The sequence below is a fragment of the Peromyscus maniculatus genome, chromosome 1 (assembly GCF_049852395.1).
Source record: "Peromyscus maniculatus bairdii isolate BWxNUB_F1_BW_parent chromosome 1, HU_Pman_BW_mat_3.1, whole genome shotgun sequence".
In the NCBI taxonomy this organism is placed as follows: Eukaryota; Metazoa; Chordata; class Mammalia; order Rodentia; family Cricetidae; genus Peromyscus; species Peromyscus maniculatus.
In genome coordinates this window covers 185,564,731-185,591,209 of record NC_134852.1, presented here as the reverse complement: position 1 = coordinate 185,591,209, position 26,479 = coordinate 185,564,731, and the positions used below count along the sequence as shown (strand labels likewise).

The window sequence follows — 26,479 nt, the reverse complement described above, 5'->3', positions numbered from 1 at the left end:
CCGAGATTGCCCCCTTCCACATTAGCACCTCTATTTGTGTTTTCATTGTTCAAATCTTGTTTAGACAGGCATGCTGTTGAGGTACCATGGCTGTAGCTTCCCTGTAATGCCTAGGAGACAGTCTCACAGCAGATGTTCTGGACCTGTGGCTCTTATAATCTTTCTGCTTCCACCCCTGTCTTATGTGATGGTCCCTGAGCCTTAGTTTAAGTGCAGGAGCTTGTTGATGATGTATCCATTGGGGCTTGACTTCTTATTTAGAAGTTGTCTTGATGATTATTTAAAAGTAAATAAAGATAATTTTATGATCTTATTTTGAGTAATCAATTTTTTAGTATACACAGTTTTTTGCATTGATTCTAAAATCATGAACCTGAAACCAGTTTTAAGAAAATATTCAAGCCAAGGCGGTGGTGGTGCATGCCTTTAAAACCAGCACTCTAGAGACAGAGGCAGGCAGATCTCTGTGAGTTTGAGGCCAGCCTGGGCTACATAGTGATTTCTAGGAAAATTGCAAAGCTACACAGAGAAACCCTGTCTTAAATAAATAAATAGATAGATGGATGGATGGATGGATGGATGGATGGATGGATGGATGAATAAATAAAATATTCAATATATCTATGTTAAAGCTAAGTTTGGTATTTATAGAGGTTAATTCATGGCTTATATGTACTGAGAATTCCTGTGCTTCCTGGTACCACATTACCTTTACTAGATGCTGAAGGCAATGTGGTAGAGAACCAGATAGTGTCTTCTTTACAAGTCTGTACTGTATAGTTCCCGTGGGGCTACAGAGAGAATGCACAGAATGAATGGCTGTAGCACCCTCACTCTGAAAGTCTGGGTCCTCTTCTTTGCCTAGAAAGATAGTGAATTTGAGCTAAAGTCTCTAATTTCATTTCATATCAGAGTTTAATCTATCATTTTCTGCATTTTTCATTATCATCTTTATTGGTATAGACCTAGCCTTCAAATTATTAGTGTTGTTATTGTAGGATATTTTATGTAAAAGTATTTTGTAAGCTGTAAAAATTGTTTAACTGGAAGGTAGTTGTTACTAAGCAAAAAAAAAAGTCTATATTTGCAGAAAGTAGAAAACATTATAGACTTGTATAAGTAAGTAGATCATAAGAAAGTAGCTAATAGGTTAACTCCTGTACCAGGGGATGATGCTCTCTTCTGGTATTTGTGGGCACTGCATGCACATGATGCACAAAAACATGTAAGCAAAACACCCATAAATATTAAATAAATTAATCTTTTAAAAATAGCTAAGCAGAAGGCCTTTTAGTTTTTTTGTTTGTTTGAAGTTGGGCCACATGTAAAATATTGTGTTTGGAAATCATGATGGCCTAGAAGAATCAAAAAAAAAAAAAACCTACTAGATATAGATTCATAATCAGGATAGTATATCAATTGGTAAGTATAAATAAACTGATTTTATATGACCCAAAATGTGCATATAGATAATACTGGACATTCATGAAAAAAATAAATAAGCATCCATTGGCTTCATGTCTGAACTCGATAAAGCTTTTGCTTGCTTCATAAATAATAATGCGGTTACCAAAAAGGCCCAGCCATCCAGTGACCTCCCTCCCCTGCAACCTGGATTGCTTTCTTGATACTATTAGTACTTGGTGAAGCAAAGTTCTAACAATTCAGAAGAGGAGGAACTAGAAGACACTCCAGTCAAGTGGTGTCCATCTTCAGGTTCCTAGATAACAGATGTGTTTCAGAAGTTCTTTGCAAAGACACTGCCCAAGAGACTTATGCATCAGAACACTGTGATGACGCTGAAGCCAGCATGATCTCCAAGTTAAAACAGGATTGTGGTTTTGAGAATCCCCCAAACTTCAGTCCATATTTCAAAACTTTAGTGTAGGTGAAGATTTGAATGGATAATTCAAAAAGTATCTTATAGATTCAGAACAGCTAGACCTACCTCTGTGTCAGCACTTATGCCTGGGTTCTAGACCTTGGGCTGGCCTTTTTAGCAGTCTTTCACAGTCACCTTGCTGTTTGAGTTAGACCACACTTATCAGGGACACATAGCTTTCTATATCAGCCATTACAATGGCAGAAGATCGGCATGATTCTATCAACTATTGAAGAAAAATTTACTAACTGTTTCCAAAAGGGGTTCAGGGGTTGGGGAAATGGTCTGGTATGGTGATATTTTAATTGTACTGAAATGTGATTTTACTTGTATGTTAATAAATAAAGTTGCCTGGGGGTCAGAGCTAATAGCAAGCCATAGCAGAAACTGGGTGGTGGTGGTGCACACCTTTAATCCAAGCTCTTGAGAGGAAGAGCTAGGCGGATCTCTGTGTGTTCAAGGATACAGCCAGCATGGAAACACACGCCTTTAATCTCAATTCCAACCATAGAAGACCTGGAGGTCTGTACAGACAGGCAGTGACGAGGAGGTCATGTGATTGGGTTTATAACCAATGAGAAGGCAGAATAGAAAGTCTATAAAAAAGACAAACAGAAAGGAAGTAGGTCTCTAGCTGAAGAGGACAACAGCGGCAGTGAAGGGTAAGGCTCTTAGCTCTGACCTCTTGGGGCTTTCATCTATGCATTGGCTCTGTGTTTCTTATTTAACAAGACTGTTCATCTACAGTCTGGTGTACAAGAGTGTTTGATTTGCAAGCATGAGGATGTGGGTTTATATCTTAAGCACCAAGGCAAAAACTAGGTACTGCTGTGTGTGCCTATATGCCCAGTTTTGGGAAGCAAAGTCAGGTGGATACCCAGAGTTTACTGACCAAGAGGCTAGCCAGCTGAAGCAAGAACAGTGAAATGCTTAAAGTATGTTACATTGGTATAATGTGATACTACAAAGAAGAAGAAAAAGAACTTCTAAATACCTGTAGTACTCACATAACTCTCAAAGTAGAGTGAAAAAAAGCAAACAAACTAAATACACGAGAGCATAGAGTATTTGATTCCATTTATGTGAAATGTAAAAACTACTGTGTGCTATTAGAAGTCCAGGTAATGTTGACTTGATGTAGAAAGATGAAAGAGTTAGTGACTGGGAGGAAGGAGTACATGGGGAACTTTTCAAGTCCTAGTGTGTTCTCTTTCCTGATTAGGATCCTGGGAATGTTGGAGACCCAGCAGGAGTCATCTTGGTAAACAAATCCATCAAGATGTGTACTTAACTAAGCATCCAGTTTTCTAGCAAAAGGCTTAAAAGTCAGGGGAAAGATGTTATTGATGATAATTTTATAGTGTAGTTCTTTAAATGTAGGGTTCCCAGGGGTATTTGGAAGAGAAACAAAAAATGATGTCTCTTAGAACTTTTTGCATTCTGCAAAGCTCTGGAGAGTTTCAGCAGTGGAAAATTTTAATTGGTGGTCAGGGATGATTAATGCAGCACAACTGGGTACAAGTAAGGGATGAATTGATTCATTTTTATTTGTACAGAAATCTTTTCAGTTTATTTTCACATGATTTGAAATGAAACACGCTAATAGTTTTCCATAGCAAATTACATGTTGGTCCTTTCAGACTTGTCCTCAAAACACTACCAACGTTTTGGGTGCTGCTTCAGATGACAGCTGTTAATCGGGTAGCCAGTCTTTTGATTTAAATATAGTAACATGCAACCCTCAGCATGGAAGGTTCACTTCTCCTCTGTTTTAAAGTTAGATTAAATGGTGTTGGTGTCCATCTTTACAGACATGAAGTGCATCAGTCCTGAGCCGTTTTGCTTTGGTTGGAGGCTAGCTGGTCTTGGTTTTACACAGGGAGGTGCAGGGCTGCTCAGAGAGACCTGTGGCTCTCTTCTGCAAGGGTTAAGTAAAATAACTGTAAGTATTGTTTTCAGCATTAACTAGCCACAAGTATTCCTTCTCAAAGAGAATGTCAGTACATTTCTTAATCATGGGGACCATAGGTTTTAACCTCCAGGGCAGCTGAGTGAGAATTTCACTAAGTAACTGCTGGTGTTTTAGAACCTTCCTCATTTTCAAGATTCTCGTGATGGCTAACTAAAAACAGAGTTCACCTAGCACATTTTCCTCAAGTTTTCCATGGTGTTTGCCATGTTCTGTTGGAGTATTTATTTGTTGTACCAGGTTTGAAGTTTCTTAAGGCTGTAGTCACATCTTGTTCTTTTTGTATCCTCTTTAGAATTCATGGAAATAACTTATATGAAGTAAAAGCTTAATAAATGGTTGTTAAATTTTACTTTTGATCCCAAGGAACAAATTATTAAAAATAATACCATAAAATAGATTATGAAGAAAAGAATGGTTTATTATTCCCATAGGAGCAAAGTATTAAGTATTTCTATTTCAAATGAAAGATTCATTTTTAGCTATAACTAATGGTATATCATCAAATAAAGTATATAGCAACTAAAATATTCTGTGATATCTTTAATTAAATAATATTGTAGATCTGGTAAAGCGTTTCTTATTATATCATTTACAGTTTCTATGTAGGTATGACAATGCATAAATAAAATGTAAAGATGTAAATTAGATTATGTAGTTAACAGAAATGCAAAGGCAGTCATATATATCGATTCAAATTGACAGTAAATTCTCTTCCCCCCAAAATTTAAGGAACTTAGGTAAATGAATTTTATAATATAATGCTTGAAAATATCTCCAGTGAATGTCAAACTGATGCTTTTATTCTTAAGAGAGATAACAGTTGGGAGACAAAAGCAATCCAATGTAATTTAAGTATGTCCATATCTTCTTGTAGGCATGCTCAATGTTTGGCTTTAGAGGCAATTATGATTTTGCTTCTGGGAATGAAGAGCTGATTTGAAAATTTCTGCATTCACCATCTATTTATCCAACATAAACCCATGGAGTACAAATAGATTTTAAATGAAAGTAAAATGTACTTATTCCATTCTATTTAATAACTAGTTGTGAGAATACTTCACATCCACTGGAGAGCCATGAGAAATATTATCACTGCACTGGAACAGGCTTATAAAAGGGATGTTTGGCAAAAGTTGTGCACTGGTTTATTATGTGTGATTATGTGAAATTTGCTTAAATTAATAAAGGTGGCAAAAATTCAGCACTGACAAGAGATATATAGCTATTATTGAGTAGCACAGAAATCTGTGATGTGGCCAGGTATAGAGACCACTTATGTGGCTAAACTCAACCTAGGGGGAAAAAAAAGCATTGATTTTTGTACTTGGAATGTCCTTGCTCTCTCCAGCAGCTTTTATCTGGACTAAATGGAATTATAGTGTACCTAATGCAACATGGGTTTTTCAAATGCTCTGATGAATTCAATTCATCATCAAGATAAAATACAAACAACTTATCCAAAGGATGAATCTAGAAATCATGCTTTTGTACTCTCCTCTCTTCTTGTACTCTTGCATGACCTTCTGATTTTGTGGTTCTCTTTGTGGCCCTGCAATACTTATTAACTTCAGGAATGCTGATAAAAGAAGGCTAACCTCTGATGTCCTTCTGTCCCTCATGTAATCACAACAACCAAAATCAGATATTTTCCTCCAGGCCTTACTAGTTGAATACAGTGGCTTATCCACTTTCATAAATATTTCTTAATTTTTGCATCAAGCATTAGAACCAGTGTCTTTAGGAATGTTTACTGGAAACAAATCCTCATTTTGCCTTCCATTACATGATACTTATTCTTTTCTTTTCATTTTTAAAAGCAGATTCTCATTTTTTTTCTTTATTAGGGAGTCAGCCACCATGCATTTCTGTCAGCCATGTATTATTTCATTACCTTCTTTGATGATCCTATCTTGGAGCTCTCACTCTGTTCCTATGGATTTATCACATACTTATTAGAAAGAAGGTTTTTCTGAACAAAGTATATTCACCCAGAACCAAGGCCACACCTTCTAAGAATATAATACATTTTTAGTTATGCAAAGACTAAAGGATTATTATCATCTAGCTGCAACCACTGTAAGATGTATTAAAGGTTGTACTTAGAAGCAAACCATTTAGAAAAGAAGTCAGACACAAGAAGCAATGGTGAGTTTAGTCAGATTTGTAGAAGTATTTCATCATTGATCAACCATGATAAACAGATAGCTTTTTCATGGTTTTTAAACTAAAACACCAAACAAAATATGTACTTATATTTGACCAGTAACTAACTTTGGAATTCTAAAAAGAGATAAGTAAAATTACAGATTCTGAGGTGACAGTAACAAAAATAAAGAAATGAATAAATAAAACTTGGAATTTTAGAAATATTGAGTAAATTATTATCAAAAGTGGAACAAAGGAAATGGAGAGGAGAAGTAACGGGTTAGAAATCAGGTCAGTATAGTAGTAATCAGGACAGAGTCAGCTTTTAGGGACTGAGGCTTCACTGTAGCCACATTTCCTCAGTCACTCTTAGTAACAGTGTGTGGGAAAGGTATAATAATTTCTTTATTTATGTTGAGATGCATTAGAGGTTTTTTTTTCCCCTTCAAATTGAGGCTCTACTCTTAGTCCTTTCTGTTTTGGTTTTGTTGGTTTTGGGCTTTGGATGTTTGAGAATTTCTTTGTCACTCAATTTCTATTTGGACTGTGTGGTACCACAATTCCTATCATCAGCTGTGTGTGTGTGGTGGTGGTGGGGGGCTGGTACATTTCACTGAGGACAACAAGGTAATGCTAAAATCATGTAGTGGAGACCTCTCAATAATGCTGTAGTAGCTTGTATGAATTAGGTGAAAGTATTTCCCAGTCTAAGCATGTGGATTTAAAAGTTGAAGATTTTATGATGTTTTTGGGAAAAATAGTCCCTTATTCTGAGTTACCAAAGTGTTCCCTGAGGAATCTGTGAGAGGGTGCTCCTGAACACTAGTACATTGTGGCCTTAATTTAAATGTGCCTGTTTTTCAGAGACAGGCCTTTAGTGTCCTGCCTGCAGTGTGGTAAAGGTGGAGAGTATGGGGAGAAGCTCAAACCAAGATGGCTGGAGTCTAGGAAGCCCTGATGAGATAGGTAGCTAGGAGGACTGAGCTAGAGAGTGTGGTGATACATTATGTCCCCCAATATATTGTGTACCCTAATAAAACTTATTTGGGGTCAGAGAACAGAACAGCCACTAGTTTAGACATAGAGGCCAGACAGTGGTGGCACACATGACATTAATCCTAGCATTTGGGAGGCAGAGATCTATCTGGATCTCTGTGAGTTCAAGGCCACATTAGGAACAGAGCCAGGCATGGTGGCACACACCTTTAATCCCAGAACTTGGCATCTCATGTCTTGCTTAGGAAAGACACACACCTTTAATCCCAGGAAGTGATGGCAGAAAGTAGAAAGGTATATAAGGTGTGAGGACCAGGAATTAGAGGTTTTTAAGCTTTTAGGCTTTTAAGCAGCAGTTCAGCTGAGATCCCCTCCGGGTGAGGATTCAGAGGCATTCAGTCTGAGGAAACAGAATCGGCTGAGGAGTTGGCAAGGTGAGGTTGGCTGGGGCTTGTTCTGTCTCTCTGATCTTTAAGAATTTACCCCAATATCTGGCTCCAGGTGTTTTATTAATAAGACCATTTAGCAATTCGACTTACAAGAGAGTGCTTCACCACTGAGGACATGAGCTTTCACTTCAGTTTCACTAAGGAGAATCAGATGCACCCATATTGTCATCCTATCTGTCTCAGTTACTTTTCTATTGCTGTAAAAAGACACTGTGACCACAGCAACCTATAGAACCTAGAGTTTTGTATTTGTTTGTTTTCTTACTCTTTTCTCTTTGGCTCTCTGGAGGGGGACAGCACCCAGCTCCAAAATAAACCACATAGAGGCTTACTCTTACTTATAAATGTCCAGCCTTAGCTTGGCTTGTTTCTCGCCAGTTTCTTTTTTTCATTTTAATAATCCCAACTACTGTTTGCCTCTGGGATTTTACCTTTCTCTATTTCTGTATATCTTTCTTTAGTTCTAACTGCATGGCTTGCTGTGTAGCTGGGTGGCTGGGTCCTGGAATCCTCTTCTTCTCCTTTTCTTGCTCCTTGATCTCCTCTTCCCAGATTTCTCCTCCTATTTACTTTCTCTGCCTGCCAATCCCATCTATCCTTTCTCCTGCCTTGCTATTAGCCATTCATCTCTATATTAGACCTATCAGGTGTTTTAGACAGGCAAAGTAACAACACAGCTTCACAGAGTTTAACAAGTGCAATGTAACACATCTTTACATCATTAAAGCAAATGATCTACATCACAAGCAAATGTAACACACTTTAAAATAATATTCTACAACTAAGTTTATTGGGGTTTACAGTTCCAGAGGGTTAGAGTCCATGACTAAGTAGTACCGGGGAGTATTGCAGCAGGCAGGCAGGTGTACCACTGGATCAGTAGCTGAAAGTTTACATATTCTCTACAGTAGGAGGCAGGGAGAGAAAGAGATAATTGGAAATGGCATGAGCTTTTGAAACCTCAAAGTCAACCCTTGGTGACATACCTCCTTTAACTAGGCCACACCTAATGCTTTCCAAACAGTTCCATCAACTAAGGACCAAGTATTCAAATACATTATTCTATGGAGGTCATTCTCATTTAAACCACCACACTGTCTAATTTCATGTTTTTGGAGATCAAGATTTCCTTGGTCCAGTTGAGAATCTAGTTAGAACTGAGTAAGAAAAATATGCAGATTGTTAGAATCTAAGTCCTTTTCTACCATTATTCTCATGTTCCAGTTCCTGAAGCTTTCCATAATTCTTTAGCTCTGCAGGCTTCTTGATGGTTATCTTCTTCACACATTTAGACTTCAGCTCTGAGAATAAAAGGCAGTCGCTCTCCATCTATCTGCTACATAGCTTTCAAAAAATTGTTACTCTTGTGTCTTCATGGCAATACTAAGGAAACAGAATATACATGGTCCCCATTTCTTCCTATTTCATCAATGCTCCTATCGTCCTTATCATTTTGGACAGGAGTTTTAAGTATGTACATCAACTTTTAAATAAGATTTCTAATGTGATCATTAAGTACTTGCTATATTGTACTGAAGGTTGCTGTGGCTGCATGGTCCTCAGTCTTTAAAAAAAATTATATATATATAAAATTAAAAGGCCTATTCCGCCAACTCTTGCTTTGATTTTCTTTGGCAGTTGTTGAGTTGCTATGGCCTTTGCAAGGCTATGAAGATGAAGTCTACTTAAACCAGAGTACAGCTGTAGATTTGCTCAATTCGTTGCACCTTGGAAGCCAATTCACTTGGACTTCACATCATCACACAATCTTGACTGGTTTCTGTGGCACTGGGCCCGTGTTTCCATGAGTCATATCATAAATTTCATAAGGACAAAGAGATCTTGGCAGATTAAGCATGCTTCTATTATTACTGGGTGGTATAATCTCCAGTGTCTGCTAAAACTATGATTTGATGTTGCAAAAGAATACAGAAAAGTACCAAACCACACTCTGTTTTTACTATCTTTGTTGTGCCCTGAAGTAATATTCTAATCAAATAAATAAAAGTCGATATTCTTTACCACTCCATGAAAGACCTGAAAATGGTCTTCATGGGTGAATTTCTATTTGCAATACCATAATAACAAATGTGAATATCTAGTTTTTATAGTTTGTGATTTGGAAGATATGAAGGTCCACTCTTTTTGTGCTGGATAAGTTTGTATCCCAGTATGTATCTGCATTTATTATAAGTGAACACCTAAGCCACCATGGAAACCCAAGGAGCACTATTCGCATATGCAGGGAAAACTGCTCAGAAAAGCAGTCCCTCCTTAGCTTTGAATGACCTTCTGCATTGCTGAGGCTGCAGCTGTCTCAACTCTCATTACCTAGGTGATCTAAATGAAGTATTGTGGTTCTCTAGAACCTTTATAAATATGAAGAAAGTTTATAGTATCGTTACAAGTCAATACCTGTAGGTCCTCTGTGCTTTATAGATTATATTTCATATAGGGATGATCACTAGGTTTTGGGGGAATGGGAAGTAGAGAGAAATAATTATAATATTAAGTATTTGGTCCAATCCCCTACATACACACACAACCCAACAGCAAGCCATGTATTGCTTCACTGATAACTTGAGCATGTCAAATTTCTGAATGTGAGATCTACATATTCCTTGTCTTTATGTTGTAGAATTGGAATAATAAACTGTAGTGTGGTCTGCTCTTGGAACCAGGCAAATGATTTAATACTTGAAATTTACTGAAAGATTAAGTATAGTTAGTGTTTCACCCAATGCCATACATAGAGCCAGAGTTTGTGTTGCTACAAAGAGCAGAGATTGCTGTGGGATTTCTTTCTGACAGGAAAACCTCCAGCTACAAGAGATGACTCAGTTTTGTATAGTAGGACTTTTCTGTGATTCTTAGTGTGTTGTCTATATCCTCTGATAAGATAAGCATTAGTAATTTGTGGTTTTTGAGCATTTGAGACATGACTAGTGTAACCAAAGAACTGAAATTTTCACTTTGTTTAATCTAAATACCTAATTAAAATGTGCTGTTATTTTACAACAAAATTAAATTATTTTATGCAGCTGATACAATTTGTAAAACAGAAAATGCTCTTAGCATGACTATGGCCCAGGTCAGAATCTCTTTTATTTATTCACTTATCTATGCTAGAAATATTAACTATTAATATACATTGTACTACATCCACTGTATCATACTAGATACTATAAGAAGTATATTCTGCTGATAAATTCAGCTCTGAGAAAAATGAAAACATTTTCAAAGTCACAATATATAAGTGAACTTGACCCAGTTAGGATGGTATGCAAATTATTCTTGTGCTGCTATAGAACAGTGCAGAATGAAAACAGTGTTCTAGAAGCCATTAGGAACAGTACCTAAAGCCAAGCAAGAGAACCAAAATCATGAACCTAAATATTTAAAAAAAAATACCTAGTCAGATTAAAGGAATGATACAACTAGAAATTACTGGAACATAGAGTTCAAAAAACTATAGTCGGAGCTGGGTAAAGACAGCTGGGATTGCTTCAAGTGTAGAGAGGGAATGGCACATCCCAAGATGGTTAGCTAAGATGCAAATGGTGTTCTTCAGAGCAGCTGAATGCCAGCGACCCTTAGGTGAAATCCACCCAGCAAGTGTGTGGGTGTGCATGGGTAGGATGAGCCTGGCTTCAACCTGTATGCCCTAATAAAGTCCACCTGGCTTAACTGGAAGGGGAGGAGGGGAGAGTTTGGAGTGTGCGCAGTGATCTTAATATTTAGGTGATTCTGAATCCATGCAGGTTAAGAGTCCAGTTGGCTTTGTATTTGCAGTTTCCACAAAGTACCCTCCTTGTCAAAACTGATCTCCTACTAAAAAGCTGTAATGATTTTTTTTTCTTGGATCCTAAGGAAATTTTGGAATACAGCAATGAAAAGGGAGCATTTCATCTTTTACTTTTATTCTTTGTGATTTTCTAAACTCACAGGGAGAATGGAGTGTAGCCAGATGGTCCTGATGCAAAGTAAGTGAAACAGAACAGTCCTGGTAATGCTGCCATGGAGTTACTTTGTTTTGTAGGTTTGTATCGCCCTCTTCATGAATGATTTGAAATTCATTGTTCAAAGGAGCTAAATGTTTAGTTTTTAATAAAAGAAATTACTCTTCACACTGGGCCAGAAATAACAGAATCAGTTTACTTTTTTTCTCAGCACAGTGGGGCACATACGCAGCAGACCAGGAGCATTCATTTGTGGTGTAAAAGAAAAACAATTTTTTCTTTAAACACTGTATTGCTGTGCAGCTCTGGATGGCCTGGAACTCACTATGTAGACCAGGCTGGCCTTGAATTCACAGAGATTTTTCTGCCTCTGCCTCTTATGTGCAGGCATCTGGCATTTAATTTTTTTTTTATGAAGAAGGTTAGAATATGTTCCATGTTTTAGGAATCTTAAGAAAAGTGACTCTTAAAAGTTCTTTCTCATAACTTCTGTTGGTATGATGGTTTTAACTACAAATATACAAAAAAAAAAATACTTTTTGTTGTATAATTATCCCCTCTTCCTGGATGCCATTGCCCCATGGGATCCTGTAAACTATCCATCAGGCCCTGTGGCAAGACAATTTTTCTTTGGGGAGGAGGAGTAACTGGTGAATCAGGGCTTTTCAGCTTCTGCTCTTTTTGTTTATCTGTTTTGTCAAGGGGGACATCAGAGCTGGACCGTGTGTGCTAGACAGGAATCCACCCTAACCACATCCCAACTCCCCTCTTCTTCTCCTGTCTTGAGTGAAACAACTGCTGGCAGCCTTGGCAAAAATATTTGACCTGATTAGTTGCTTATCAGCCTTGCTTTCTTATATCATTAACATTAAAATTTTCATTTTGCCTAGTATTCCTTTTTCACTTTTATTTTTGAGATACCCTGATTTTTAGGTTTTTTTAAATCAGGATTTCACAATGATGTGTAGACTGTCCCAGAACTTCTGGAACCCATGAACATCCTGCCTCTGGCTCCATAGTGCTGGGATTATGGGTAGGCTACCACACCCCGTTATTACTCCAAGTTTTAATCCAGTTTGTGCAGGATTAAATTTTTGCACATTAGATTAGTCATATGCTCTTTCAGTATACACTTACTGACCTTCAGGCACTACCACACAATTTGCTAATGTTTCAATAAATACTTTGAAATCCCACTGTAACTTTTGTTTCAGGACAGACCATAAATTGGCCCCATTTCAGTGAAGTGCAGTTAATGAACGATGAAAAGTCCTCATTAGAAGTTAAGTCTTCCAAGCCGGGCGGTGGTGGCGCACGCCTTTAATCCCAGCACTCGGGAGGCAGAGCCAGGCGGATCTCTGTGAGTTCGAGGCCAGCCTGGGCTACCAAGTGAGTTCCAGGAAAGGCGCAAAGCTACACAGAGAAACCCTGTCTCGAAAAACCAAAAAAAAAAAAAAAAAAAAAAAAAAAGAAGTTAAGTCTTCCAAACGTGCTAATGCCATGTTCTGGAATAGCACTAGCCAGAAAGCTGAGCCTGCCAGCACTTGTTTAAGCATTTGCTCTAGGATGGAAGTAAAGCAAGAGTTACTGGGTCTTAAGTAATATCATTTAGCAAGAGTTACGATGGAAATAAGTCCAAATATTGTCTAAAATCCAGGCTCCGTTTTCCTTGGTGAGTGTTCCAGGGTTCGCTTAGATCCTGGTCTTCTCTTCTTGCTGCCCGTTTCTTTGATGTTGTTTTCCTGTGCCATAATTTTAACTTCTCTTTTTTTTTCTTTTGTACTTTTGGATATATTTTCCTTATCTATGCTGCAATTGGTAGTTTTCTCAAACTTTTAAAATTATTTAGTGTTTTTTTATTAAATCTTATTAACCAAAAATCTTGTAATCCCCATTCATATTGCCCGCTGTGAGTAGGCTGGATTTCATCGTGTCTCACTAAAACTCACAGCAGTTTATCATCACTTATGGGATAAGTACCTATGATTGTCTTAATCCATCCAAATCTGGGAACAAAACAGTCAGAAGGTTAGACACATTTGCTTACTCCAGACTGGAGCTTTGCTTTGCCTTCTGGCTCCAACTTCCTTTAAAGTTATCCAGTCATTCCTGTCAAACCACAGTCTATCAGAGCAACAGAAAGCTTTTTAAGTGTGGTGAGTAATAGAACCAATGAAACAGGCATCAGCGTTATAGGACCTGACAACATCCTTATTTATTTCATCTTGATGGAGGCTCGTAGTTCTATGGAAACAAGATTTTCAGAAACTCCCTTAATGGCAGTAATTTTTCAAGTTGGAGCAAACTAGAAAAATTGATTCAAGAGTAGGATGACTAGATATTTTTCAGCATGTTTCCATGAAGGACCTGAAATACACAAAACAAGAGAGCATGGTTTGTGTTTGAGGGGGGTGATGAAGAAAAACAAGAAGCCAAGGCAAGAATATGATGCTTTGAGAGACAGGGATAGATCTTTCCAGGGACCTGGATGTTAGGACAATGTTAACGTAGAATTTTAGCACCTGGTAATTTACCCCTGCCCCCCAAAGTGGTTTGAATGTCTTCAATAGATTCGTGTTTTTGAATACTTCATTTCCACTTGGTAGGTGTTTGGGGAGGATTAGGAGATGTGATCTTAGGGAGGAAGTATGTCACTGGGGGTGAGCTTTGAGATTTCAAAAGACTCACTACTTTTGAGTTCTTTCTTTGCCTCCTACATGTGGATCAAGATGTAAGCTCTCAGCTGTCCCTGCCGCCATGCCTTTGCTCTACCATCATGGACTCTTAGCCCTCTGAAACCATTAGCCCAGTTAAATGTTTTCCTTTACAAGTAGCCTTGGTCATGATGTTTTGTCACAGCAATAGAAAGGTAACTAATACACTCCCTCTCCCCTGTAACTCCTCCAAGTTGGTTTTCAGTAGCCTAGTATTCTGGATACATAACTCTGATTGTAGATTTAGAATTTCTCCTCCAGGTAAAGACTTTTCTGTATATGTTGTGTAAGACATATATTCAAAAATGTGACTCATCTGCTTTGTGCGTAGGAGATAGAAAGTGGTTAAAAAGAAGACCAGATGTAGGATCCTCTACCCCTCTTAACAATTCTTTCTTTCCCTTGCGTCATCCTTTAGGAAGCTGTTCACATTGTGTACACATCTTCAAAATTTTCATATGTTAGGCACAATCTTTTGGATTACTGGAACTTGCCAACCAGAAAATAATCCATAGGAGAGACTAGGTAGCATTTCTGGAAAGAGAGAATACTCTTAGAGGGAAAGTGAAGTTGGGCTAGCTTGTTTAATAATTATTTGGGAAATACTGCTTCTGAGAATATTGTTTGATTCATCACTGCCCCCCCTTAAAATATCATATGAATCATGTAGAGATGGAAACTGTAGAGAAAGATGAAAACATTCTCTCTAAAGCCTCAGAAGCTTTTGAAACAATACTGCTTTGGTATCTGAGTGATTGCTACAGCATCAAATCAAGAGATAAGACATTTCCAGTCTCTAAATCACTGTAACTTTTACATATTTTAGGAAATGCAAAGCCACTGGATCTATTCAGGGGTTCTGGTCCATACGTGAGAAAGCAACAGGAGATCTGGTATCCATAAGAAATGAGTGTGATTGGCAAAGGAAGCAGCATCCTATTATTTATGGTGATAAATCAGTGATCTGTTAGCCAAAGGTGACAAATAAACACAATTAGATATCGTATAAGGTCTCAGATACTGAGTTTCAGATGGTTCCAGCATTGTGAGGATAGAGCCACCCCTCCAAAGCAGAAGGAAATGTCAAGTATGTATACCGCAGGCCTTGTTCAAGATCCTTTGTGAGATGATACTCAGAAATCAGTAAACATTGTGGAGCTTTTCAGGATGTTTTAATAGGGTTGAAGGCAGCAATCTGGGTTATTCTTTCTTAGGCTTAGAGAAAAACTTTCCTATTTGTTGAAGAAGTCTCAAACTCAAGGATGATAGTTGGCATTTTAAAGAGAGACATAAATTATTTTTTAGAAATTATGTGTTTTACTTTCATAAGATTAAAGGAATGATAACTGTGCTTATATAACCATAGACCTTCAGTATTCTAAATTAAATTCCATATGGGATTTTACCAAATACCTGGTGTTCATTAAATATTAGTGTACATATACTTCTCATCTTTCTCTTTCAAGCTGGCAGATGTTTTGTAATTTAAGGAAGGATATAGAAGGAACATTAGCTAGGCCTTAAAAAGAACAAGATATCAAGCCTAAATAGGCATCTTATTCTGTATACACTTATATTGTAGGGATCAGGATACTGGAAATCAGATCTAGGGTCTTCTACACACTAAACAAGTACTCTGCTACTGAGCTATGTTTCTAGCACTTCATGTGTTATAGGCTAGGACAGTAATACCTACAATAAATCCTTACAACCCTCCTGCTTCACTCTACTTAGTATTTGGACTATAGGCATGCACAACCATGCACAACTGGAGACTTAAGTACAAAGATGCCTCAGGAGGAACCAGACTTTCTGAATCAGGATCTGTGACTATAGGACTGAAGACTGAGATACTTTTTTTTTCTTAAGATAGAGTATTAGTAGCTCAGGTTAATCTTCAACTCATAATCCCCCTGTCTTAGGCTTCCAAGTGCTGACATTTTGGATGTGAGCCACAGTGCTAACTCCCAAGACACCTTCAGAATGTTCTTCAGATGATTCTGGTGAGCAGCTAAGTTTTTGAGTCACTGGTGTGTACAATGGGAAAGTATTGATGTTTTTCTGCTTTTTCAAACAGAGGCACAAAAGTGTCACTTCTTGCTTAAGGAAGTGGCCTGGTTAGTTGAAAAGAATACTGGGGTGAAATCTAGCATTAGACTTAATGATGTTTCTGTAACATAGGAGTTCATTGGTAGCAGATGTAGTAGTAAATGTTACTTATTCATCCCTTTCCCCATTCGTTGAACAGTGATTCCTTAAAACAAATGGCTAGCATCCCAGGTTTACTCTGAAGGTTAGCTTTCTATCTTCATTTATTGTTGAGTATCAGCTATGTGCTAACCACATTTTAGTGTTCTTAGTTTCAATTTTTTACAGTTATTTAGTGAGGTGTGTGTGTGTGTGTGTGTGTGTGTGTGTGTGTGTGTGTGTGTGTGTACATGAATGTAGATAGAGGTCACAGAAGGTCAGAGAACAATTTGCAGGAGGTGGTGCCAGCTTTCCACTGTGTGTTCTGAGTATTTCAAGTCATCCAGGATGGAACAAGTGCCCTCATCCTCTGTGCCGTATGTCAGGCCCTCCTTTCCAGTTCTGATGATAGAGATGAACAGCAATTTTGTCAATGTTTATTTGTTTACAATTTAGTTTATTTTTATTTAGTCACAAATATAAATGTTTATATTTTTATAAAAATATATGTTTTATAAAACTCCACAGTAAGATTGTCTAACCAAATTTTCATGATCATATTTGTCCTATTTTAACTACATACTGTTATTTTGATATATTGAATATTTTCTCTCCAATGTTGATGTAGGAAAGCTTATAGTAGGCCATAAAAATCCTTTATCCACAGCACAAAGATACCTGTGATTATATTATACATATGCATGTTATTATTATGCATAAATATGTATATTCTTAATGTCATTTGAATGAAAGCCCTTATGTACTTCAGTAAAGTATTGTGGTATTAAATTTTACATAGACTTGGGCTGGTGAGACAGCTTGAAAGCTCTTGCCTTGCAAACTTTGTGTCCTTAGGTCAATCCTCAGAACTCAGGTAAATGTAGGAAACAACCAATTCCCAAGGGTTGTCCACTCATCTCCACATGTACCATGCCCATCCCACCCCCATAAAATAAGAATAAAAATAATAAATATGTTTTTAATTTCTTAACCTGTTAGGGTGAGGGGTTGTTCTTACTATGATCCAACTTGGAATAAAGCAGTGATTACAAAACATCCAGTGAGTTTCCTTTGGGATTAAGGTTTATCCTAGGTGTCCATTCAGAAAATTTAGATTTGTAACAGAATCTTTGGCTTTGTGTGTGTGTGTGTGTGTGTGTGTGTGTGTGTGTGTGTGTGTGTGTGTGTGTTTAATTATTTGAGAATTTCATACACACACAAGGTGTTTTGATCCATTTTCTTGGTTTTCTATTCCATTCCTTCCAAATCATCTCTATCTCCCATATCACGTTTCCCTTCCAACTTCAAGTGTTCCTTTTTAAACCCACTGAGTCCACTCAGTGCTGCCAGGATGTGCATAGGTGAGGGACCATCTACAAGAGCAAGGACCACCTTCAAGGGGCCACATAACTAAAAACGTCATTTTTTCCCCTTTCCTAGCCGTTGTTAATTGCCCTAGCTGCTCAGTTAGGAGTGAGACTTCACGAGTGACCCTGCTCCCACCCATTTTTTAATTCCATTAGGCAGAGCAATACTGTATTTGCTTTACTCCGTGTTAGAAACACAGTTTTCCTTTTCTTTCTTTTTTTTTTTTAAAATTTAACTGTTAATTATGTGTACATGGGGCTGGGAGGGACTTTGGGTATATGAAATCTGCATGCAAATGCCTGCAGAGAACAGAGACTTTGGATCCTCTGGAACTGTAACTATAGTCAGTTGTGAGCTGCCTAACATGGGTTCTGGAATTGAACTCAGATTCCCTGAAAGAGCAGTACACTCTCTTAATTGCTGAGCATCTCCCAGTCCCATGGTGTTCCTTTTCAAATAGCATAAGAATTGACTCTTGGAGCCAGCCTGCCTTCCTTCCTTCCTTCCTTCCTTCCTTCCTTCCTTCCTTCCTTCCTTCCTTCCTTCTTTCCTTTCTTTTTTCTTTCTTCCCTTTTCTTTTTTGTTATTTTACTCTCTTTTGTTTTTGTTTGTTCTTTTACTTTTCATAACTAACTTAGACTTCAGGAATTTGTGTCAATAGGAGATATGACAAAAAAAATTCCCTAACTGAATGACTCAGGGGCCTATGTTGAAAGATTTTTAGAGTGTCACTAAAAATATTAGGTGAATAAAAATGGCTTGTACCAATTACTTTTTAAATTTATCAGCTTTTATGTATGTTTGTATGTATAAAACAGAATGCAGTTTCTCTCAGTTTACATTATAAAACACATAAAAATAAATACCAAATTGAAACTCTGAGACATCATAAAAAATCAATACATTCAAGCCATTGGATTTCCAAAGCACTTCTAAAACACAAGTCTTTTAGATTTGTCTTCAACTAAATATTATTATCCCCACTTTATAGCCAGTGTCTGAACATCGAAGGACAATGTCAGTTTTGTTAATAAATGATCCATCAAATCCATGCATAGTGTAAAAATGTTGATACATTTATTCATTCCTTATTATGTAAAAATCTGTCTGTAATAAAAGGATTTTTATGCATAGGGCAATGGATTTATGCACAGTGAATTTATAATGGTTTCCCAGATGTTCATATTTAACTAGCAACCATTCATGAAAGGAGTAAGGCTTTCAAAGGTTATCTTCCTGATTAATAGCTTTTGCTGTTGCTAGCTGGGTGATTTTATAGTCAGGCGGAGAATTAACTATGTCATTTCCAGATCACAGCTATCAATATAAACAATATAATTTCACATATTTCAATAATATTTTGAAATGAAAACAAGAAATTACTTTATTTCATTTAATGATTCATGTAGTATCATAGATCTATTGGCTCCTCTTAAATATTACCAGAAATGAACCATTTATCAAAGTGAATATATTTTAATATAAACATATTGCCACCATCTGAGATGAAACATAAGACCACAAGAGCACTCTTAAGGAAGGACTTCATGTTTCATGTTGGAATTTTTTCATAACATTATTGAGTATGCTATTGTGTCAAATTTTGTTTTCTAATAGTGCTATCTCTTTGAAGCCACTACCACAGTAGTAAAGAGGGAAATATTAACTCAGAAAAACACCAGCTTTTTAGGCAGACTAAAAATTACAAGGATTGCTCAACACATCCAGCCATGAAATACTGCTGTGAATGCATGTGCCTTTATCAGGTTAAGTAGCTTATTATAATCAGATTAAATCCCTACTCATATAAATCTATTATGGTTTATGACTTAAATCCATGAGAATTATAACAGAGCTTTGTCTAATCAAACTCAAATTTAATTATATGTTCACATTATAATCTAGAGAACATAGGTCAGAGGTTAAAATGAGCTTCATGTTTTTGTCTTGAATGGAAAATAAGAATCTTTTTTTTTCTCAGTTGTAACATGCTTGCCAACACACATGAGTAATCCCACCTGCCTCTAATAATCTGCATTTAGGAAGACCCTAATTCAGCCATCTTTAGCCCTCTATAGTTCCTAGGGCCCTTGTAACAAGATACTACAGGTTTGGTGTTTTAAACAGGAGAAATATTCTGACATTTCTACACCTAAATATCCACTAGAGTGTTGGCAAAAATTTACCCTTTTTGACATATTTCTCTTAAACTGTCAACCATCTTATCTCTGTATTCATATGGTCTTTCTGCATGTGTACACATTAACATCCAAAAGTTCCCTTTCTTATAAGGATCCCATTCAGATTGGCTTAGAGCCCACAGAATTACATCATTTCACAATAATCACCTCTTTAAAGAAATTATCTCCAAACACTGTCACATCTGAAGTCCTGGGGATAAGGACTTCAGTGTCTGAATTTGAGAGACACATAATTCAGTCTGTAACACTTCCATGCATTACCTTGACTGTCGTTCTCTTCTTCTAAACATTTATTTTGTGTCTACTAGTATGACAGATAATGAGCTAGAGTCTGAAAAGCATTGATTAATGAAGAAAATGTAGCCCTTTCTTGCAGAGATCTGGAGGACAAAGGAAATAAGTAATTAATTGCATTTTAGTGTAGTGATCAGGATGCACAAAAGATACTTTGAAAGAGCAGAGCCACCGAAACCAGCCTTGGGAAAGTTAAGGAAAACCTTTGTCATAGAAACAAACTTATGGCCAAATCTTAAAGGACCATAGCCATCACTAGAGGGAAAAACAGCTAGGTAAGTCTACAGAGAAGGAACAGGTAAGAACTGATACATGTTTGAAGTAGTGCAGTGTAGTCTCACCCTCCCAAGTCTGGCAGGTTTCTAGAGAAGTCTGTAAGAAATGGGGGAGTACTAAGTTGGAATTTAATACTATGGAAAAGTAAATTTACATAAGATGAAGTTATTGTGCTTAGAAAATAAGTCATGTCAACAGAGAAAGGAAGCTTGGAAAAATTAACTAATAGTATAAAGATTTTCTTAATAATATAGAGTATTCTACAAACCAATTAGAAAATGTCCAGTAATCAAGTAAGAAGATAAGCAGTGGAACAGAGTTGAAGTAAAATAAATGTGTCTATTTGTGGTGGTATTTTATTTGTGCTTTCATAAATAAAGCTTGCCTGGAGATCAGAGGAATAGGAACAGCCATTATAAGTAAACAAAGAAGTCGTGCAATGTTAGCACATGCCTTTAATCCTATCCCTTGGCAGGCAGGAATCTGCCTAGATCTCTGTGAGTTCAAGGCCATACTAGAAACAGTCAGGTGTGGTGCCACATTCCTTAAATTCCAACACTAGTCACCCATGGAGGTCTAGAGGTTTGCACAGACAGACAGGAAGTGACAGAGCTGGGCAGGAAGTGGAAGTGATGTAGCTGGACAGAGAGAGCAAATCAGATGGCAGAATAGCAAGGCATATAGGCATGGATAGACAGGAAGTAACTCGCATTTAGAAGCTGCCGAGTTGGCGAGGTAAGGTTAGCTGTGGCTTTCCCAAATTCCCTGTTCCCTCTCAGGCTTTCACCCTTATATCTGCTTTCATGTTTTTTATTTAATAAGACCATTTAGAAATTCATCTACATCTATTATTTAAAAAAACAATTAACAAAAGCAGAAGGTCGCTCTTGGAGGAAGTGGCCACTTTGCACCCCATGACTGGAGCATCATTACTACTTTCTAGAGGCTTTTCTCGGCCGCTGGCCGCGACACTCCACAGCCAAGATGCCTCGGATTATGATCAAAGGGGGCATGTGGAGAAATAACAAGGATGAAATTCTGAAAGCAGTAGTAATGAAATATGGGAAAATTCAGTGGTCTAGGATTGCCTTCTTGCTGCATAGGAAATCAGAAAAGCAGTGCAAAGCCAGATGGTATGAATGGCTGGACCCAAGTATTAAAAAAACTGAGTAGTCTAGAGAAGAAGAGGAGAAACTCTTGCACTTGGCCAAGCTGATGTCAATGCAGTGGAGGACCATCACGCTAATCATTGGAAGAACAGCAGCCTAGTGCTTGGAACACTATGAATTCCTCCTGGACAAAACTGCCCAAAGGGACAATGAAGAGGAAACAACCGATGACCCCTGAAAACTTAAACCTGGAGAGAGAGATATCCAAGTCCAGAAACAAAACCAGCTCGGCCTGATCCAATTGATATGGATGAGGATGAACTTGAGATGCTTTCTGAGGCTCGAGCCCGCCTGGCCAATACTCAAGGAAAGAAGGCTAAGAGGAAAGCAAGAGAGAAGCAGCTGGAAGAAGCAAGGTGCCTTGCTGCCCTCCAGAAAAGACGAGAGCTCCGAGCAGCTGGCATAGAGATCCAGAAGAAGAGGAAGAAGAAGAGAGGAGTTGATTATAATGCCGAAATCCCATTTGAGGAAAAGCCTGTTCTTGGTTTTTATGATACTTCGGAGGAGAACTACCAGGCCCTTGATGCAGATTTCAGAAAATTATGGCATCAGGATCTTGATGGGAAACTGAGATCTGAAAAAGAAGGAAGAGATAGAAAAAAAAGACAAACAGCATTTAAAAAGGAAAAAAGAATCTGATCTGCCATTGGCTATTCTTCAAACTAGTGGTGTCTCCGAGTTTACTAAAAAGAGAAGCAAGTTAGTGCTGCCTGCCCCTCAGATTTCAGATGCATAGCTCCAGGAGTTTGTCAAGGTAGGCCAGGCCAGTGAAGTTGCTAGGCAGACTGCAGAGGAGTCTGGGATCACAAACTCGGCTTCCAGCACTCTACTGTCTGGGTACAATGTCACAAACAACAGCATTGCCCTGAGAACACCACGGACACCCGCCTCCCAAGACAGGGTTCTGCAGGAAGCTCAGAACCTCATGGCCTTGACCAATGTGGACACTCCATTGAAAGGTGGGCTGAATACCCCACTGCATGAGAGTGACTTCTCTGGTGTGACCCCACAGCGGCAGGTTGTACAGATTCCAAATACGGTTCTGTCTTCCCCTTTCAGGACTCCTTCTAATGGAGCTGAAGGGCTGACTCCCCGAAGTGGAGCAAAACCCAAGCCAGTCCCTAACGCCACCCCAGGTTCTCACCGCTTAGAGACAAGTTAAACATCAACCCGGAGGATGGGCTGGCAGACTACAATGACCCCTCTTATGTGAAGCAGATGGAAAGAGAATCTCGTGAACATCTCCGTCTAGGGTTGTTGGGCCTCCCTGCACCTAAGAATGATTTTGAAATTGTTCTACCAGAAAATGCTGAGAAGGAGCTGGAAGAGCGTGAAATAGATGATACCTACATTGAAGATGCTGCTGATGTGGATGCTCGAAAGCAGGCCATACAAGATGCTGAGCATGTAAAGGAAATGAAATGAATGCACAAAGCTGTTCAGAAGGATCTACCAAGACAGTCTGAAGTAAATGAAACTATTTTAAGACCTTTAAGTGTAGAACCACCTCTAACAGATTTACAGAAGAGTGAAGAATTGATCAAAAAAGAAATGATTACTATGCTTCATTATGACCTGCTACATCACCCCTATGAGCCACGTGGAAATAAAAAAGGAAACTGTTAGATTTGCTACTAACAATTCAGAGCACATTACCTATCTTGAGCATAGCCCTTATGAGAAGTTCTCCAAAGAAGAACTGAAAAAGGCCCAGGATGTTCTGGTACAAGAGATGGAAGTGGTAAAACAAGGAATGAGCCATGGAGAACTCTCCAGTGAAGCTTACAACCAGGAGTGGGAAGAATGCTACAGTCAAGTTCTGTATCTTCCTGGTCAGAGCCGCTACACAAGAGCTAATCTTGCCAGCAAAAAGGACAGAATTGAATCCCTTGAAAAGAGACTTGAGGTAAACAGGGGTCACATGACAACAGAAGCCAAGAGAGCCGCAAAGATGGAAAAGATGAAAATTTTGCTTGGCGGTTACCAGTCTCGTGCTATGGGGCTCATGAAACAGTTGAATGACTTATGGGACCAGATTGATCAGGCTCACTTGGAGCTATGCACTTTTGAAGAACTCAAGAAACATGAAGACTCTGCTATTCCCGGGAGGCTAGAGTGTCTGAAAGAAGATGTACAGAGGCAACAGGATTGAGAGAAAGAGCTTCAGTAGAGGTACACAGATCTGATGATGGACAAAGAGACAGGCAACGTTCTGAAGCCCATCTGATGCTCTGCCACAGAACTAGTTGCTGGTTTCATACTCTGCAAGACTGAAACTGATGTTTCTCTTCATTGACAAATTCACCCAGCACCTGTGGTTTTCAGTTGTTTGTTTTGAATGATACCTGTGGTATTGTATTCCCCCAAATATTGTGCATGCTGATAAACTTATCTGGGCTCAGAGACAGAACAGCCACAATATTAAACATAAAGGATAGGCAGTGGTAGCACATGCCTTTAATCCTAGCATTCCAGAGGCAAAAATCCACGTGTTCAATGACACAGACAGGCATGGTGACTCATCACACCTTTAATCCCAGAAAGCAAGCCTTTAATCCCAGGGAGTGGTGGTAGAAAGCAGAAAGGTATATAAGACGTGAGGACCAGAACCTAGAAGCATTTGGCTGGTTAAGCATTTGGCTGGTTAAGCTTTCAGGCTTTGGAGCAACACAGTTCAGCTGAGATTCATTCTGGATGAGGACTCAGAGGCTTCCAGTCTGAGGAAACAGGACCAGCTGAGAAATTGGCAAGGTGAGATAGCTGTGGCTTGTTCTGTCTCTCTGATCTACCAGCATTGACCCCAATAACTGGCCCCGGGTTTGATCTTATTAATAAGAACTTTTAAGATTCATGCTACAGATAACGTGTTCCGTGTTACAGACTTGGACTCCAGGATAATGAGGGTTTAAATTTTCCAGATGCTCATTCTTTGCCAGTGTCACATTTGCAAAATTTTGTAGTTTAGGCCTTTAATTTAAAAAGCCTGACTTAAAATACTTCCTGTGAGTAAACCCTTGAATAAAAAGAACATGAAAAAAAAAAGAAACAATTAACAAAACATAAGTGTTGGCAAAAGTATAGAGAAATTGAAGCCCTGTGCACTGTTGGTAGGAATGTAAAGTGCTAAAAATACTATGAAAATGAATATAGAGGTTCCTCAAAAAAAAATAAATAAAATTGTGGTTACCTTGCAATCCAGCTAGCATACAACCTGTTTGTGTGTGGAGTGTGTGTGTGTGTGGGGGGGGGGGGTTTACACTGAGATCATGAGTTCAATGAGATATCTGTACTCTTGTGTTCATTGCAAGGTTATTCACCACAGCCAAGGTATGGAAGCAACCTCAGTATCCACCAGTGCAATGGATAAGGAAAACATGACATGTACGTATGTAATCAGAATGAGATTTAGTATTTCATAATCAGATTATAAAGTAAGGACTGTGTCTTTTTTTTTTCTGTGTGGATGAATGTGAGAAGCATGCTGAATGAAATAAGTCAGAAACAGAAAAATATTGTGATCTAACTCCTGTGAGGAATATGCTTTTAAAAGAGTTCAACATATCTATATGTGAAATATAATTTTAAAAGCTTCAAACACACAGAAATTGAGAGAGGAATTTTGATGGTCATGAGTAGGGTACAAGAAGAAATGGACAGATATGGTTTAAAGGGTATCAAATTGTGGGCATCTACAATAAACAGGATTCCTCTAAACACAATGGTGAAAGTCAACTTGTATTTGGCCGAGCATGTTAAAGAATACCTGGAATTGAGAACCTAAGAAATTGAGGCAGGGAAATTCTGAGCTTCAAGCTAGCCAGATCAGTGTGGTAAGATCCTTTCAAAGAACAAAAATTCTATTTTTTCTGGATTTTTCTTAAGTAAGTAGATTTTAGGTGCTTCGTCTCACATAAAGAGTAACTATGTGTATTAACGTGCTTTGCTCTAGTAATTACTTCACAGTTTTTGTGTATCCCATAGCATTGTATTATACATCTCACATATGCACAATGAAAGCTATTCAGAACAAAGGTAAAAATTTAGTGTAAAACAAGAAATGAAAATCAAGTGGTTCATAGGCGTGTAAAAAGACCAAATTTGTATGTATAAATGCAAAACAATATACTTTCACTTTTTAACATTTGATTATAATGTAACATAAAGATGAAGAAAAAGAGGCCCCACTCTACATTGGTGGTAAATATGTCAGTTGTTAGTAATCTTGACAGAGAGAAACTTGGCATTATCCTTCAAAATAGTAAGTGTACAATCTCAGTAATCATTTTTTAGGAGGTAGCCACACACATTTGAAATAGTGTTTATAAAGGTTTTTAGTGCAACATGAAATTATAAATGATATTAAGTATTTCAGAAGAGGTATATATAATGATATCCACAATTTATTCTGTAGTGAGAAAGGGTGAAGGTACAAAAGTATGATAAATTTTAAAATATTCATAGAAGCTTCCTAGTTAGTGTATGAGTGTTTAATGTAAAATTATTTAACTTTCATATACATTTAAAAATATTTTTTTTTTTTTTTGGTTTTTCGAGACAGGGTTTCTCTGTGTAGCTTTGCGCCTTTCCTGGAGCTCACTTGGTAGCCCAGGCTGGCCTCGAACTCACAGAGATCCGCCTGGCTCTATATAACAGGAAAATCCTGCTGATAATTAAATCTTAGCATACGGGAATTGCCTTTTAATGATGGTGCATTTCTATCATAGAGCACTATAGCTGTTTCAAACAAAAACGAGACAAATGCTCATGTACAGAGAGGGTTCTACAATACATATTACAAAGTGGGATAAGGCTGTTTCCACAACTATTATTTTAAAATGACATCTCTAAAGAACATGCTAAAATTGGG

General features: G+C 37.9%; 1 protein-coding gene and 1 pseudogene across 2 annotated transcripts in view; both read left to right on the top strand.

The window, feature by feature from the left end:
* The window catches only part of Rnls (renalase, FAD dependent amine oxidase), a 256,513-nt gene that overhangs the window by 42,428 nt on the left and 187,606 nt on the right, over positions 1–26,479 (top strand). The gene's annotated exons all lie outside the window — the stretch shown is intronic.
* Positions 21,341–26,138, top strand: LOC102916531 (cell division cycle 5-like protein pseudogene; annotated as a pseudogene).